This window comes from Coenobita brevimanus, chromosome 42 (genome assembly GCF_032717465.1).
Source record: "Coenobita brevimanus isolate Jiangsu-jjx chromosome 42, ASM3271746v2, whole genome shotgun sequence".
In the NCBI taxonomy this organism is placed as follows: Eukaryota; Metazoa; Arthropoda; class Malacostraca; order Decapoda; family Coenobitidae; genus Coenobita; species Coenobita brevimanus.
In genome coordinates, this window is record NC_136995.1 from 2026779 (window position 1) to 2045141 (window position 18363).

Consider the following 18363-nt stretch of genomic DNA (forward strand, 5'->3'; position numbering starts at 1 on the left):
GTAGTCAGACTGGAGGGCTGATTGGACTAGTAACCAAGGAGACTCGTTTCTGCATCATCATAAACGCTCATCGAACTTCACGCAGTCACAATGTAGTATTCAAGTGATGAGAGGAGGCAAGTTCCGTCAGATGAAAACAACAACAACAGCAACAACAACAACAATATAACTCTTGGATGTTAAAATGCCCCATCTTTCTTTTGCTGGTGTGACGGAGGAAATTTTTTTTAAAGATATATGTTTGTGTATGAGTTTTGTCTGATAGATTAAAGAAAGAATGTAGTTGTATTTGTGTGTGTGTGTGTGTGTGTGTGTGTGTGTGTGTGTGTGTGTGTGTGTGTGTGTGTGTGTGTGATATGTACCTTACAGTCTTTCACTTGACACAATGTCGCCTCTCTCTCTCTCTCTCTCTCTCTCTCTCTCTCCCACACACACACACACACACACACACGGCACACTTCCACCTCTCGCTTTAATATTTATGTAAGTGTCTCTCAGTTTCGCTCACACACTTTCTCACAGCTCCCACTCCCTCATGTCTCCGTCTGCACGAGTCATGCATTGTTCTCTCTCTCTCTTTCCCCCCCTGTGTGTGTGTGTGTCTGTGTCTGTATTTGTGTGTGTGTGTGTGTGTGTGTGTGTGTGTGTGTGTGTGTGTGTGTGTGTGTGTGTGTTAGAAAGTGGATAAGTGTAAGAGTGTGTGAAAGTAAGAGAGAGAGAGAGAGAGAGAGAGAGAGAGAGAGAGAAAGCAGGAAAATGTGCAAGGAAGAAAATATATGGAAAATGATAACGTCATTGGTGAAAAATGGAGGACGAGAGGGAAAGTGAGAGAGTAAGAAAGTGAGGAAAAGTAAGGAGGAAAATACATAAACAAGGAGGATAAGAATGAAAGTAAAAAAAGAATTAAAGTGAGAGTAAGCCAGAAAGACAAAAAAGTGAGAAAATAAAAGAAAGTGAGATAGGGAGGAAAAGATAATACTGAGGAAATGATGAGGAAAATTCGAGAGAGAGAGAGAGAGAGAGAAAAAATAAATAAAGAGAGAGAACGGGTGAGCAGGGGGGAAAAATGAGAAAATTCAGATTGAGAGATTGAGGAAGAAAATTTTTGAGAAGGATAATATAGTTGGAAAATAACTCGAAAAAAGAATATATTTGTGACGAAAAATATTAGGTAAGAGCGAAAAAAAAGGAAGAGAAAAGAGAAAGTGTTAAAGAAAGTGAGAAATGCGAGTAATAAAGAAAGTGGGCAAGGAATAAAACGTGTGAGAGAAAGTGAAAAGTGAGTGTAAAGGAAAAAGGAATATGAGAGATAAAGTGAGTGAATGAGAGAAAATAGAGTAAAAACTGAGAGAGAAAGGGTAAGAGTAAAAGAAAGTAAGAAAGTGAAGGGAAACAGAAAGTAAGCAGGTAAGACAATATTAAAAAGTTTAAGAAAATTGGAGTGAGAAAGTGAGGGAGTAAGTGAGAGAGGCAGGAGATGGAAGTTGACGTAAGGTTGATACATATCGTCTGGCGAGAGAGAGAGAGAGAGAGAGGGGGAGGGAGAGAGAGGAGTTGGAGGAGGAGGAGGGGGATGTATAAGAATTACAAAAGGAGGAGGGGGTTAGGAGTAGGAGGATGAAGTCGAGGAGGAGAAGGAATAAGAAAAACAAGAGGAGGAGGAAGAGGAGGAGGGGTGAAAATTGAGAGAGAGAGAGAGAGAGAGAGAGAGAGAGAGAGAGAGAGAGAGAGAAGCGGGGAAGAGGTACAATAATTTATGCGAGCTGTGAGGTGGGGAGGAGGAGGAGGAGGAGGAGCAGCGGGATGAAAAGGAGGAGGGGGAGGAGGAAAAGGGGAAGGAAGAAGATGAGGAAGAAGCGAGTGAAAGATAAAGACTATCAAATATTTTCTTTAATCTCTCTCTCCCTCTCTCTCTCTCTCTGTTTCTCATTTCTTTATTTCTTCTGCATCTTATTATTTTTTTTTAATTTCTGAAAACTGTATAACTTTTTTCTTCTCTGTTTCTTCTTTATTTTTGGTCATTTTTATCTCCTGTTCTTATTATTTTTTCTTTCTATTCTTCGTCTTCGTCTCATCTTCCCTGTAAATCGTCCCTCTCTCTCTCTCTCTCTCTCTCTCTCTCTCTCTCTCTCTCTCTCTCTCTCTCTCTCTCTCTCTCATTTTCTCACAATTTCCTGTTTTTACCGCGACGCCAAATGAAGGATTCCACAGAGCGCTTATAAACCTTGCGTCGTGTTATTGCGCCCACACACACACACACACACACACACACACACACACACACACACACACACTCTCCCAAGAACATGCAGTCTCTCTCTCTCTCTCTCTCTCTCTCTCTCTCTCTCAGACGGATAGGCTACACATACATATTCATGCTACACACACAAGCACACACACACACACACACAGCCAAAAGTACACACAATAATTTACTTATTCTCTCTCTCTCTCTCTCTCTCTCTCTCTCTTTACTCTACCTTACCCCACAATTGCGATCTTTCCATCCTGATTTCTGATTTATAACAGGAAATTAACACGAGTACGATGCTAGTCAAATGGTGGGTGACAGAGCGACCTGGAGGCGTTTTGTCTACGGTCACCCTTTGCGGGATTAGGGCGTCGGGCTATAAATAGATAGATAGATAGATAGACGATTCTAGTTCTTTAAAGCTCTCTGAAAAGATTACTGAGCCGTAACATCTTTTTTCCTGACACTAAGCTACGTCAAATAAGCTGCAAAAGGATGAAATTCTGGGCCAGGTTGAGGTGAAAGAACTATAGTCACGAAGAAGTGCTATGAGCTGCGTGACGTGAAGCTGCCAAAGGACTATAATCTGGGCCAAATTGGTGAAAAGAGTAATAATCAGTTTTTACATGAATATTTGCTGAGGATAATTATATAAATATCGTTGTTGTTATTATTGTTATTATTATTATTATTATTATTATTATTATTATTTAAGGGTACAGTTTCCACATGAACTTCTCACCCTACGTTTCAAAAGCCTTGCACACATACAGTAGGCCCGTATTCTCGTTGGTTAAGGAAGCTCCCTAACACATCTTCCTAAGTGATTTATTTTGCAGCACCTTCCCAAGTGATTTATTTAGCTTTTTACGCCTGACTGTCCTCCTCTGTGTCACTTAAATCGTTCAAATATCGCCATACACTACATAAATAGTATACGTATTTATATTATCCTGCCGTACCCAAAAATAAATCGCTAAGGAGGAGGTATTATGTAAGCTTCCTAAGTGCACCTGTACCTGTGCGTGAAAGGCTGATATTCTCGTCGGTAAGTAAGCTCCCAAACACCTCTTCCTTAGCGATTTATTTTTGGACATAAGCGGTTAATATCCTTTTGTACGTTATTGATGCAGAGTATGGTGATGTGTGAGGGATTTATATAACACACAAGGGGATAGTAAGGTGTAATGACTAAATCGCTGAGGAAAGGGTGTTAGGGAATTTCCTTAGTCGACGATACGAGCCCTTGAGACTGTTTTAGTATTACACGAAGATAGAAATAAAAGAAGAGAGAGAGAGAGAGAGAGAGAGAGAGGGGGGGGGTGGAGGAGCGTGGCGCGAGGAAGAGTGAAATTGTGTGCATAAATAAGACGACAAGAACTTATGCCAGGATTACATGTCACCCCTGTGTGTGTGTGTGTGTGTGTGTGTGTGTGTGTGTGTGTGTGTGTGTGTGTGTGTGTGTGTGTGTGTGTGTGTCTCAGATGTAAGTGTGTATGCCAGTATCTAGAAATATATATTCCAGGTTACTGCATGAGTGTGTTAAGTGTGTATGTTTCTCTCTCTCTCTCTTTCTCTCTCTGTGTTTGTACGTATGAGTGTTTGTGTTCCTCTGTGTGTGTGTGTGTGTGTGTGTGTGTGTGTGTGTGTGTGTGTGTGTGTGTGTGTGTGTGTGTGTGTGTGTGTAAGACAAGAAAAAGAAGCAAGGATCATAAACGTAAGAAGTAAAACACTAATAATGAGAGAGAGAGAGAGAGAAAGAGAGAGAGAGTGATATACTGCCATGGTAAGCGCTCCACCCCACACACTCCCTGGGGAAGACTGAGTGGCGGGGGTACACACACACACACACACACACACACACACACACACACACACACACACACACACACACACACACACACACACACACACACACACACACACACACACAACAGTATTTACACATAGTAGCATACATTCACCCATACACGTGAAAGTAAACACTTGTACATACATACACAGAGACGCAGACACTCATACACGCATACACAGAAGCGTACATACTCATTATCAGATACAAAAATACACACACACACACAGAACAGTATTTATATATAGTAGCACACATGCACACATACAGATGAAAGCAAATTCTTGTGTACATACGGTGACACTCATAAACGCGTACATAGAAAGCGTACATACTCATTATCAGATACAAACACACACACACACACACACACACACACACACACACACACACACACACACACAACCACCTCTCCCCTTTCTCCCTCCTTTCTGTCTGTCTGTCTGTCTGTCTGTCTCTCTCTCTGTCTCTCTCTCTCTCTCTGTCTCTCTCTCTCTCTCTCTGTCTCTCTCTCTCTCTCTCTCTCTCGGATGTCCTGGAAATGAAAAATTTGGCCTCTTTTTGAAATTTGGGTCCTTCTTCACAAAGCACAGGAAGGGGCATGCAAAGTGGTAGAGAGAGAGAGGGAGAGAGAGAGGAGGGAGACAAACAGATAACCAGAAAGGAGGGAGAAAGGGGAGAGGTGGTTGTGTGTGTGTGTGTGTGTGTGTGTCTTTGTGTGTGAAATTATGTCATTTTCCTTCACAGTAAACACGAAAGAAACGTAAATAGCTGGTGGGTGGGTGTAGGAGAGAGAGAGAGAGAGAGAGAGAGACAGACAGACAGACAGACAGACAGAGACAGAGCACATTTGATATGTAATAAATGTGTGTGTGTGTGTGTGTGTGTGTGTGTGTGTGTGTGTGTGTGTGTGTGTGTATCTGTCTGTCTGTCTGTCTCTGCCTGTCTGTCTGTCTGTCTGTCTGTCTGTCTCTCTCTCTCTCTCTCTCTCTCTCTCTCAAGTTCTTTACCCGCTTTCCGTGTTTACACTCGTAGGACGCAAGGGAGTGTGATAGTGTAGTTACCCCTCTATTCACCGGACGAGTCTCCTTGGTTACTAGTCGGTGGGTTTGATTATGAGGGGTGAGTTATTTTCGAGGAGGTAGGAAGGGAGAGAAGAGTGGAGGGAGGGAATAAGTGGGAGGGAAAGAGGAGGAAGGTACGAAGGCAGGAGGAAGAGATTGGGTGAAGGAGAGGTAAAGATTGTGTAAAGGAGGAAAGATGGAAGGAAAAAGAAAGGAAGGAAGGTTGGATGATAGGAAGGAGGGTTGGATGATAGGATGGAAGGAAGGTTGGATGATAGGATGGAAGGAAGATTGGATGATAGGAAGGAAGGATGGAAGGAAGGTTGGATGATAGGATGGAAGGAAGATTGGATGATAGGAAGGAAGGATGGATGGAAGGGTGGATGATAGGAAAGAAGGAAGATTGGATGATAGGAAGGAAGGTTGGATGATAGGATGGAAGGAAGATTGGATGATAGGAAGGAAGGTTGGATGATAGGATGGAAGGAAGATTGGATGATAGGAAGGAAGGATGGATGGAAGATTGGGTGATTGGAAGGATGGTTGGATGATAGGAAGGAAGGTTGGATGATAGGATGGAAGGAAGATTAGATGATAGGAAGGAAGGATGGAAGGAAAACTGGAAAATAGGAAGGAAGGATGGAAGGAAGATTGGACGATAGGAAGGAAGGAATGTTGGATGGAAGGAAGAGTAATAGCATGTTAGGGAGGAAGGAGATAAGGAAGGAAGAAACGAATGTAGCGTACGGTATTAAGTATGAAGACAGGGAATTAAGGAAGGAAGGAAGGGAAGCAGGAAGCATGTTAGGTAGCTAGGAGGTAAAGAATTAAGGAAGGAAGGAAGTGTGATAGTCTTGTGTATCAGGATGCGAGTCTCCTTGGTTACTAACTGTGGGGTTGATTACAGGGGAGTAGGAGGGAGGGAGGGAAGGAAGAAAAGAAAAGGAGAGAGAGAAAAAGAGAAAGGAAAGAGAGAGAATTCGAAAGGAGGAAGGAAGGAAGAAAAGAGAGAGAATGTTGAAGAAGAGGACTGAGAGAGGAAGGAAGGAGTGAGGAAATAAGAAAGGAAAGGGAGTAGAAATGAAGGAAGGAAAAGGGGAGCAGCACGGAGGGCAGCACGTGAAGAAGGAAGGAGGGGTGGAAGGAAGGTAGGAAGGAAGGAAAGGTGAAAGTGTAGTTAGCCTTCTATTCAGGGGCGAATCTCCTTGGTCACTAATTGTGGAGTTGATTATGGGGGTGTAAGAAGAGGGGCGTTGAGAGGGAGAGAGAGAGAGAGAGAGGTGGGAGGAGGAAAGCGTAACTGATGTTGGAGTTGGGGGAAATAGGAATACTGCAGTGGAGGAAAAGAGGGGTATGGGAAGCGGAAAGACTGATATTTTGTGAGAGGAGGAGGGTTATTAAGAGGGAGAGAGGAATAAGGAGTTAAGAAAAGAGGTCTCTTAAGAGAGAAGAAGGGAGGGTGGGAGGGAGGGAAGAAAAGAGAGGGGGAGAGAAGAAGGGATGATAGGAAGGAAGGAAAAAGTTACAAGAAAGCATAAATCAATAGACGTTAGCTATAATAGGCAAATTATCCCATCAGAGTGAGGAAATACTGGGTAGGGAATGGGGAGAAACAGGGGGGAATATTTATCGTTATTTCTCCATAAAGTCTGGGAATATGCGGCCGTTCTGGATAAATAAATATTGTTGGTTGATTTATGGAGTTTATTTTCACGAGCGACATGGTACAGAATAACGTATAGTTGTGGCGTATATAAAAGATTGTGCGTTCCGTTTTTCATAAAGTAACACGTGCGGAGAGTAACAGCGATAAAACAGTAAATAGCAGTAATAATAACAGTAACAGTAATAAAAAGAATAGTAAACAGTAAAAACAGTAGCAGGTAATAACAACAGTAATTACAGTAACTTTATTTATTCATGTATTTATTATGCTGTAGCGTTGTGTGGTGTGATGGCAAGTGATAGTTTTTGTCGTATGCAAATTGACAAGTAAAGGCGGATCTATCTGTTTGTATGTATCTCGCTGTCTATCTCTGTCTATCATGCTGCCTATCTATCTATCCATCTATATTGTTTGCATGTCTGTTCGTCCGTATCTTTGTGTCTGTATCTATCTATCTATCTATCTATCTATCCAGTGACATCCGTAGACGATCTTTCACATTCTGTCTTCTGTAGTGGGAAGATAAACAAACTGCTCTGCTTCTCAACGTCTTCATGTGGATTTGCGAATTTTCGGCAGCCTATCACGTTGGCATCTTTAAGGCGCGTCCACACCTGTCCTCCAGCATGTGAGAGTGTGGTTTGGATTATCCGCTGCAGTATTTAGGCGACAGGTCAACTCTGGAATTGGAACTGTCTTCTTCTGTGTGTATTTCGTACCGTCTATGACCTCCAATCTTTCAAACGCAGTGTGTCCAGGCATCTCGAAATGAACGGATCTTGAATTTCGCTCTCTGTTATCTTGTTTATGTTTTTTTCGTGGAGGGTACAGTCTTGTGGGCCTCTAGTCTTTGGTTCCTTCTTCCCTGAAAAAGAAAAAGAAAATGTAGGCAAATATGTTTCAGAACTGCTTCGAACTTACTGGCAGCAGAAATACTCGTCTGGAGGTAGAGAGAATATAAGAAAAGCTATATCACACCTGGGGCAGCAAGGCGGATGAGGTGGCAAAGGTTAATTAGTGTTGTCTCTCTACCTGTCTGTCTATATCTATCAGTCTGTCTATTAATCTATCTGTTTTTATATCTATCAGTCTATCTATTAATCTATCTGTCTGTCTATCAATCTATTTCGTATTTCCTGGTGACGTTGGACATGATGGCAGGTCGTAGATGAGGAGGTCTTGGGTCTATGTGGTGCTTGATTATGATGGAAAAGTTTGTCTATCTATTTGTTTATCTGTTTATCTATTCATCTACGTCTGTCTGTCTGCCTGTCTGTCTATGCGTATCTCTCTCTCTCTCTCTCTCTCTCTCTCTCTCTCTCTTTCCGTCTGTCTGTCTGTCTGTCTGTCTATCTATCTAGCCAATTTCTTTCTCTGCGACCGAGCAGTACTTAAGTTAATTAAACCACTGACGAGCATAGGTCAGGGTTTGTTACTTGAGAGAGAGAGAGAGAGAGAGAGATGGACGGGTAGATGGACAGACAGACAGGTATATAGATGGGTAGGTACGTAGGTAGGGGGAGAGAGAGAGAGAGAGAGAGCTTCCCGCAATTAAGGCAACCAAGGATTCTTTTCTGGAGTGAGGTTTGTGTAATTAAATAGATCAGAGACAAGTTCAAGATATTTGTAAGTGATGTGAAATGGAAATAGGGGGCAGGGCAGTGAAATGGCGGGGGACAGGGCGACATGGAGGCGATTTGTTTGTGGCCACCCCTTACGGGATTCAGGCGTCTGGCAATAGATAGCTAGTGAAATTGAAATAGATCTTTAATACAGTGCGTGATTCGTGTAGTAAATACTTTCTCCTTTTAGATGTTTTTTTTTGCATTATTTTGTCTGTTTGTCTGTAGGTGTGTATGTATGAATGTGTGTGTGTGTGTGTGTGTGTGTGTGTGTGTGTGTGTGTTTGTCTATCCATCTATATCTGTCTGTCTGTCTCTCATTGTTTAATTTACTGTTATTTTTTTTGTTTTTGTGTCTGTCTGTCTATCTGTCTGTCTATCTATCTGTCTATCTATATATCTGTATCACTAGTTATCTATATAAAATATTCTATCCCAGTGTTGAATTTCTCTCTCTCTCTCTCTCTCCCACTTTACCCCTATTAAAATGCCTTTCCAGGGAGACATTACCACCTTCCACCCCGCTGCCTAAACCACCTCCACTCCTCCACCATTACTGTATTGCTCCTCCACTTTTCCTCCACCTTTCTTCCACCTTTCCTCCACTTTCCTCAACCTTTCCTCCACTTTTTTCCACCTTTCCTCCACTTCTTTCCACCACCTTCCCTTCAGTTTCTTCCACATTTCCTCCACTTCTTTCCTCCACTTCTTTCCTCCACTTTCTTCCACCTTTCCTCCACTTCTTTCTTCCACTTTCTTCCAACTTTCCTCCACCTTTCCACCACTTTCTTCCATCTCTCCCTCACTTTCCTCCACCTTTCCACCACTTTCTTCCATCTCTCCCTCACTTTCCTCCACCTTTCCTCCACTTTCCTCCTCCTGTTATACACTTTCCTTCACATTTTCCTCCACTTTCTCCCACACTTTCACTCACTTTTTCTTCCACTTTCCTCCACTTTCCTCCACCTTTTCCGTCATTTTCCTCCAACCTTTCCTCCACTTTCATCCACCTTTTCATTCACTCCTCCACCTCCTCCCCCATCTCCTCCTCCACCTTCTTCCACTTCCACGTTCCTCCATCTCCCCTCTTCCCTCCTCCTCCACCTTCTTCCACTTTCCTTCACCTCCTCCACCCTGGTCCACCTTATGCATATATTAATGAGATGGAAATGAAGTGGGACGGAGGGTGGAGGTGACGCTGAAGGTGATAGTGAGGTGGTGAGAGTGACCATTAGAGAGAGGGAGAGAGAGAGAGAGAGAGAGAGAGAGAGAGAGAGAGAGAGAGAGAGAGAGAGAGAGAGAGTGAGAGAATGAGAGATTGTATAGTTATTTAGTTACTTATTATTAATCACAGTAAGATTTTCATTTACGTAGCCTATAGTTCACTCATTTTAACTTGGTTCAGATTTTCGTCCTTTTGCGGCTTATTTCACGTAGCTCAGTGGCAGAAAGAGGCAATACTACTACTTTACATCCTTTCCACAGCACTTCTTCGTGACTAGCACCATATTCTAGTGTTAATCTACTATTACAACTGAGCATTCTGGGTGGAACGATGACAATTTTAGGTCAAGTTAAAGTGAATAGGATATAACAGCGACTTACTGAGGTCCTTAAGGAATTATTTACATCTTTTTATAGGCACCTGTTCTCAGAGTCACTCACTTTGTTCTTCCCAGATTTTGGTACGCAATAGTTCTCGAGATATTTCGTGTGTGTGTGTGTGTGTGTGTGTGTGTGTGTGTGTGTGTGTGTGTGTGTGTGTTCTTCCTTGTTCAACACCTGGGATAGTGTGGGTTTCTGGTCTTTCCCTGCAGTAAAATATTTCTCTTCCCAAGATTCCGATACACAAAAGAGCTGATGGTATTTCAGTTGTCCTTCTTCCTTGTTCAGTACCTGGGAGAATGTTGGTTCCCGGTCTCCTCTCCCTCCAGTGAACTTCTCTCCAACCTCATTTTTCCATCTTCCTTGTTCAGTACCTGGGATAGTGTGAGTTCCTGGTTTCCCTTCTCTCCATTCAACGACTCTTCCCTTTACGTGTAGGCTGTCACAGGCACCTGCTTCCTCACAACTGATAGATTTTTTCCATTTTTTAGGCGAATGTTTCCCCGTGATTTGCTAGCGAAAAACTGCCTGAACTTTTACAAAAAACGTCAGAAATTTGGAGTAGTTTCGGATACTGTCCAACTTTAGTTTTGTGATGCTGAATGCTGAGGTTTTACTTTGTTTCATTCCACTAAAGGCACACAGAGCATTTCAGAATAATCCGTTCTACTGTGTACCTGCATTTGTTGTTGGTAATTCGTAATACTGATCCATCTGGCCGAGCAGAGCTGTTGTCCACACACAAGCAAGTGGTTCTGAGGGGCAGTCCTACAGGCACAGTACAGTACAAACATTGTGTAGGGATTCGGCGAACCCTTGTGGTAGTCAGCGCTTTGCCCAGGTCCCATGGCGAAGTGCGAGGAATTACGAATGTGAGGTTTGGCTCCCGGGTGGACGCCGCAGCTGCTCCACCCAGGATGCACAGCTCCTCCACCTGTAGGCACCTTTTCAGTAGACATTAAGAACGGTGGAACATTAATTATACGCCATTCCAAATCAGAAATACTTCAGGCTACGACTCAACTCCTCCACACCTGGCCATACTGCCTCACTGTAACCCCATCACCTGTAATTATAATCTGTTCCTTATTAGAATTATAGTGACAGATGATGAAGTTAGGCTGAGGGTGTATAGGCAGGTGTGGCAGGGTGTAAGGTATGACCGAGTGTAAATTTAATATGGAATGAACTACAACAATAAAATGAAAAGGAAGAATAAAGGAAAACATGACCAGGATTATTGTTCTCTCTCTCTCTCTCTCTCTCTCTCAGTTTATATATTGAGTCATGATGCAGGTGCGTACAGGATTAATTTATAATGCATCAGGAGAAGAAGAAAGGGGAGGAAGATAGATAGATAGGAAGGTAGATAGATAGAGAGAGAGGTAGGGAGAGAGAGAGAGAGAGAGAGAGAGAGAGAGAGATGGAAGGAAAGAGGGGAAACGGGAGAGGGGAAAACATGGAAGTGTTATGGAAGGAAAAAACTGGTCATAACGATGTGTAAATGAGGAGGGGAGAGGAAATGAGGGGAAAGGAAGGCGAGAGGGGAGGGAGGGAGGTAGAGAGAGGAAGATGGGGGTGGGGGAGGGAGAGGGGAAGAGGGGAGATAAAGGAGTGGAAGAGGAGTAGGGAAGAGAAAGGAGAGGACATGTACGAAAAGTTGGGAGTAAAGAAGAGAGGTGGAAGGAGAAGAAAAGAGAAGGTGTATGGAGAAGAGAGAGAAGAGAGGGGTGGGAGAAGAAAAGAAAGGAGGAATGGAGGAGAGAGAGAGAGAGAGAGAGAGAGAGAGAGAGAGAGAGAGAGAGAGAGAGAGAGAAGAGAAGAGTGAAGGGAAGGGAAGTGAGAAGAGAAATGGGAAGGGAAATGATGGAAGAGTGTTGGAAGAAAGAAGACCGGTCACAGCGGAGTGTAATGATTAGAGGAAAGGGAATGAGAGGAAGGAATGAGGAGAGGGAAGGAGCAGGAGGAGAGGGAGAGACAGGAATGGGGAGAGAAAGCGATGAGAGGGTAAAGGAGAAAGGGGAGGAAAGAGGGATGAGGGAAAGGGGGGAGAAAAAAGGCAAAAGGGAGGAAAGGAGGGAAAAGAAAGAAATAAAAAACAGAAAAAAGGAGGAGGAAGGAAGGAGGGGAAGGCAAGGGAAAGTATGGAGGTGACACAGAAGGGGAGGAACTGTCCATAACAGTGTGTAAATGAGAAAGGGAGGGGGAGAGAAAGAGGGAGGGGTGGAGGGGGAAATAGAGGAGTTAGGAGGAGTAGGGGAGGAAAGGAGAAAAAGGGAGGGAAAAGAAGGGATGGAGGAGAATGAAAGCGAAGAGGAAAATGATGAAAAAGGGGGTAGGGAGGAGGGGGAAAAGAGCAGACTCCACCTCTCCTTTTCTTCTCTCTCTCTCTCTCTCTCTCTCTCTCACACACACACACACACACACACACACACACACACACACACACACACACACACACACACACACACACACACACACACACACACACACACACACACACACACACACACACACACACACACACACACACTTCCCTTCCCCTCCATTTCACCCCCCACAAAAAAAAACTCTTTGTATGGGCATGATGCTTGGAAAAAAGGAGCATTCATACATATAAAAAATAATATATAGAGGCATTTATATCAGAGAGGAAATGTGAAGATGGGTGGGGAGGGAGGGGAGGCGAAAGACGAGAGGGCGGGAGGGGAGGGGAAGGGAGGCGAAAGGAGGGAGGGAGGGAAGGAGGTAAGAAGATGGAGAGGGAGGGAAATGGGCAGAGGGAGAGTGTAGGAATGAGGGGGAGGGGGAAACGAATGAGGAAGGGAAGGGGAGAAGGAGGAGGGGAGGAAGGGAAGGGGAGAGGGAAGTGGTAGAAGAGAGAGGAAAGGAGGAAAAATGGGATGGAGAAGGAATGGAAAGGGAGAAAAGAAAGATGAATGGGAAGGGAAGTGGAAGAGGGAGGGGGAGAGGAAAGTAGGAGAAGGTGAGGAAAGAAAGGAGTATGGAGAGAAAACAGGAGAGGAGTGGGAAAAGGGGGAGAGAAGGGGAGTGGAGAGGAAGAAGAAGAAGAAGGGGAGGTGGGAGGGGCAGGAAGAGGGAAAGGAAAGGAGGATGAGAAAGGAAAGAAAAAGGAAATTAAGAAAATGAGGATAAAGAAAAGGCAGTCAAAGAGAGGTCTGTGAGGAAAAGGAGAGGAGAAGGGAAGGGAAGACAAGGCGGAAGAGAGAAAAAGAGGAAGAGAAGAAAAAGAGGGAATGGAAAGGAGGAAAATACGATAAGAGAGGAGAAAATATGAGAGAGAGAGGAGAAAGAGGGATGGAGAGAGAGAGAGAAGAATGGAAGAGAGACAGTGACGAGGGTAAAAGATAAAAGAGTGATTTGAAGAGAGAAGAAAGACGGGGGGAAAAGAGCGGAGGGAAAAGAGAAGAGAGGAGAGGGAGACGGGTCAGTGAGAGAGCCAGTGGTAGGGAAAAACAAATGGTGTCTTCATGTAGCTCTAATTTCCTCTCTCTCTCTCTCTCTCTCTCTCTCTCTCTCTCTCTCTCTCTCTCTCTCTCTCTCTCTCTCTCTCTCTCTCTCTCTCACACACACACACACACACACACACACACACACACACACACACACACACACACACACACCATCTCTTTTTTACCCATCTCTGTTTATCAGTGTCTGTCTCTATTTGTCACACACACACACACACACACACACACACACACACACACACACACACCATCTCTTTTTTACCCAACTCTGTTTATCAGTGTCTGTCTCTATTTGTCACACACACACACACACACACACACACACACACACACACACACACACACACACACACACACACACACAGACCATCTCTTTTTTACCCATCTCTGTTTATCAGTGTCTATCTATTCATCACACACACACACACACACACACACACACACACACACACACACACACACACACACACACACACACACACACACACACACACACACACACACACACACACACATACACACCATCTCTTTCTTACCCATCTCTGTTTATCAGTGTCTATCTGTTCATCACACACACACACACACACACACACACACACACACACACACAAACTTCCAGCACACAAGGGGGTGGGGGCAACTTTGCTGGGTCGCTCCTGTGTTTTCCTTCCTGTCCAGTATCAACACACAGCAGGCGATCCGACTGTGCCTCCCTTGTTGTAACTCCCTAATTTATTTATCGAGAGGGGAGCGTGTGGCAGGCGAGTTGTCCTGTTGTTTTAGAGGGTTTATTTATTTATCTATCAGGCTCTATCTGTGTCTGTCTGTCTGTCTGTCTCTTTTTCTGTCTGTCACCTCGTCAAGTGAAGCGTGGGATGTGAGTTGTCGTGTGGTGTTAGTTGGTTATTTATTTATTTACCGGTATTTATCTCTCTTTTTATCTATCTGTCTGTCGTTCTGTCTGTCCATTTATCTATCTGTCTGTCTGTCTGTCAAGAGAAACGTAGGATGCAAGTTGTCTAGTGTTTATATATTAACGTCTGATTTCTATTTAGCTGATGAGTAAAGGGACAGAGCTTACAAAATAAATAAATAAACAAATAATTAAGCAAATAAATAGATAGATAGATAAATAAATAAATGAAAAAATGAAGGAAATAAGTAATAGGGTAAAGAAATAAGTAATAAGGTAAACGGTAATAAGCCTTGACACTATTCACTTTAATTTTATATGGGAGTGTTTGACACCTGAAGGAGTGAAGGTAAACGTGTGTGGAAAAATCATATATGCAGTTCTAGGTGTATAGGTAGAGTTCTTGGTGGCTGTGTCCATTATATTCGCCTGCTTAAGTTCCATTCCCCATTTCCTACTCCTCCTCCACTACATTCCCTACTCCCACTTCCCCTTCCCACGTTCCTACCCCACTCCCCACACCCTCTACTCCTCCCGACTACACGCTGCATACTCCCATCCCAGTCTCCCACAACACTCCCCCTTCCGACCCACTCACTGCACCCTCCCACCTAACTCCTCTTTCTCTCTCTCTCACTCCACTCCACCTCCCGGCTTCCCCAGTACACTTCCTTCCACTACCCCACTACACTTCTCCTTCCACTCCTCCACTACACTCCTCCTCTCATTCCCACACTACACTCCTCCTCTCCCCCACACCACATCACTTACACCTTCCCACTCCGCATCCCACACCCCTCTCCCTCACCCCACCCTTCATCTCCCCAATTCCACATCCCTACCCCTTTTCCTCCCCACACACACACACACACCTCTCCTCCCCACTCCCTCAAGGCCTCAGTAAGTTAGAAAGTTGGTCATCCCTTCCCTACCCCTTTCCCTCCCCACACTCACTCCTTTCTCTCCCCACTCCCCCACTCCCTGAAGGCCTCAGTGGGTTGGAAAGTCGGTCTACCTCTCCTTCCTTCCGTCTGCCACCCCCCCAACTTTTCTCCTTACGCGGGCGAGTTAAGATATGAGAGTCAGGGAACAATTGCCTCCACGTCTGATGCTGCGAGTTAAGGACCAACCAACTTTTACCTTGGTTTTCTGTTGTTTTTGGTGTGCTGAGGGTTTGGTGCACACATTACGTACATGCTGTGTGTGTGTGTGTGTGTGAGAGAGAGAGAGAGAGAGAGAGAGAGACTGATTACATACACACACTAGGTAGACAGACACACAGATAAATAGAAACAAACATACGCGCACACACACACACACACACACACACACACACACACACACACACACACACACACACACACACACACACACACACACACACACACACACACACACACACACACACACACACACAAAAGTTCGCTCATTTTTCCACTGCGTCTGCATCACACCTACAGTAGGGCATATCCATCACTTTCCTCCCTGATGCATCCTATCAAAGGGAATCATGTCTATCTATCTATCTATTGCCAGACGCCTTAATCCCGTAAGGGGTGGCCACAAACAAATCTCCTCCATGTCGCCCGGTCCCCCGCCATTTCACTCCCCTGCTCCCAGCTCACACCTCCCTCTCTCATATACCTCTCCACTCCATCCCGCCATCTCATCCTCGGCCTCTCCACCTCACTCACATACACTCTCCTCGTTTGTCTCTCACTCTCCCAACTGAATGGCCAGGGGAACGGGGAAAGGGGAAACAAACTTAGTCCTAGAGTCGTACCAGCCCTAGAATTGAATTCGAGTCCCATCAGTTGCCTCCTGAATGTGCTAATCAATACACCACAGAATTTCAAGTCAGTCAGTGTGACCTCCTTATTACTTTATTCTTGCCTATAACAGACGACTTTATTGAGCCCAAGAAACACAGCTGGATTTAGAGTTTTATTTATTTATTTTTATTTTTATGCTGTATCTAACCCCCCCCCCCGTTCGAAAAATCTGCCCTGATCTGAACATAATATCCCAAGGAGTTACCATGAATATAATGAAATGGGTCATCAGGAATAGGCTACTCTCTCTCTCTCTCTCTCTCTCTCTCTCTCTCTCTCTCTCCGTAAAATAATATACATGGATCACCACTCAAAATTTGGTAGGAATATCCCGTACGAATTTCGACTCCCATTTGGCAGTAGGAATTGAACTTTTAAAATATTTTCGAGTTTTTTCCCATTTTCGTGAATATTCGAGAGAGAGAGAGAGAGAGAGAGAGAGAGAGAGAGAGAGAGAGAGAGAGAGAGCAGGAGGGAAAATGATGGTATTACAGTAAATGATTATTTTTTATGATACGGTATAATGAAAATAACTACTGCTATTACTCCTGCTACTGCTAAGAGCAATAATAATAATAATAATAATGATAATGATAATGATAATAATAATAATAATAGTAGCAGTAGTAGTAGTAGTAGTAGTAGTCGTCAAAAAATACAAGTGTAATAAGAGGTTTAGCACTTGTCCTGTCCATCTGCATACACACAGCATCCATCCATCTCTGTCCTCCGTCTGCTCTTTGGCGTGCTTCTCTTCCGCACCTCGATTTCACACATCATTTGCCACATTCACTCGTGCTCCTCTTGGCACTCCACGCTTCCTCCCATCCCCCTCCTCCCCTCCTCAGACTCACTCATATGTATCCCTTTCACCTTGTTATTGACGTCTATTCTCTCTCTATGACCATCCCATCTAAGCACACACTCTCATATTTTCTCCACTCAGTTGTGTTTCATGGTATTTCACGGATATGTAAGTTCTTCACCTCTCCCACGTATGCAGATCACCTACATTAGTTAACAGTTCCACACATCTAAGCGCTCTCTCTCTCTCTCTCTCTCTCTCTCTCTCTCTCTCTCTCTCTCTCAGTGTATATCACGGCATTTCACGGATCTATAAATTTCTCCACCTCTCCCACGTATGCAAATCACCTACACCACTTAGCAGCTCCACATCCACTGTTCACACCAAATATCGCCGTCATGTTTCACAGCCATACGTTTGTCGCAACACTTCACCTGTCTTCATGCAGTCACCTTTTCAGCCTCCTCTCTTATGTCCTCTTTTTTCTCAGTCCTCTTTCTGCCTTCACTCTCTGTTTTCTTCTTTCCAGTCCTCTTTAAGCTTCCCCTCTCTCTCTCTCCTCTTTTTCGCAGTCCTCTTGCAGCCTCCTCTCTCTCTCCTCTTTTTCACAGTCCTCTTGCAGCCTCCTCTCTTTCTCCTCTTTCAGCCACCTCTTTCTGTCCTCTTCTTTGCAGTCCTCTTTTAGCCTCCTCTTTCTGGCCTTTTCGCAGTTCTCTTGCAGCCTCCTCTCTTTGTCCTCTTTTTCGTCTCAAGTCCTTCATAGCACCAGCCACTTCTCTTCCTTAAGCAACTTTATTCTCCACTTATTCTACACACTTACTTCTCATTCCTATCACTAAATCGAGGTACTTAATTTTTCGACATCCTGAGGTCTCTTCAGTCACCAATTCCTGGAGGGAAGTCGAAGAAAGGTGGGGGAAAGTAGAGGAAAGGGTGCAGGAAAAGGTGGAATTGGAGGAAAAGGTTGAGGAAAGTGGTGTGTGTGTGTGTGTGTGTGTGTGTGTGTGTGTGTGTGTGTGTGTGTGTGTGTGTGTGTGTGTGTGTGTGGTGGAAAAAGTAGGGGAAAAGGTTGAGGAAAATGGTGTGTGTGTGTGTGTGTGTGTGTGTGTGTGTGTGTGTGTGGTGGAAAAAGTAGGGGAAAAGGTTGAGGAAAGTGGTGTGTGTGTGTGTGTGTGTGTGTGTGTGTGTGTGTTGAGAATTGTCCCCCCCAAAAAAAAACAAAAAATCCTAAAATGCAAGAATAAAACTTAACCAAAACCCCA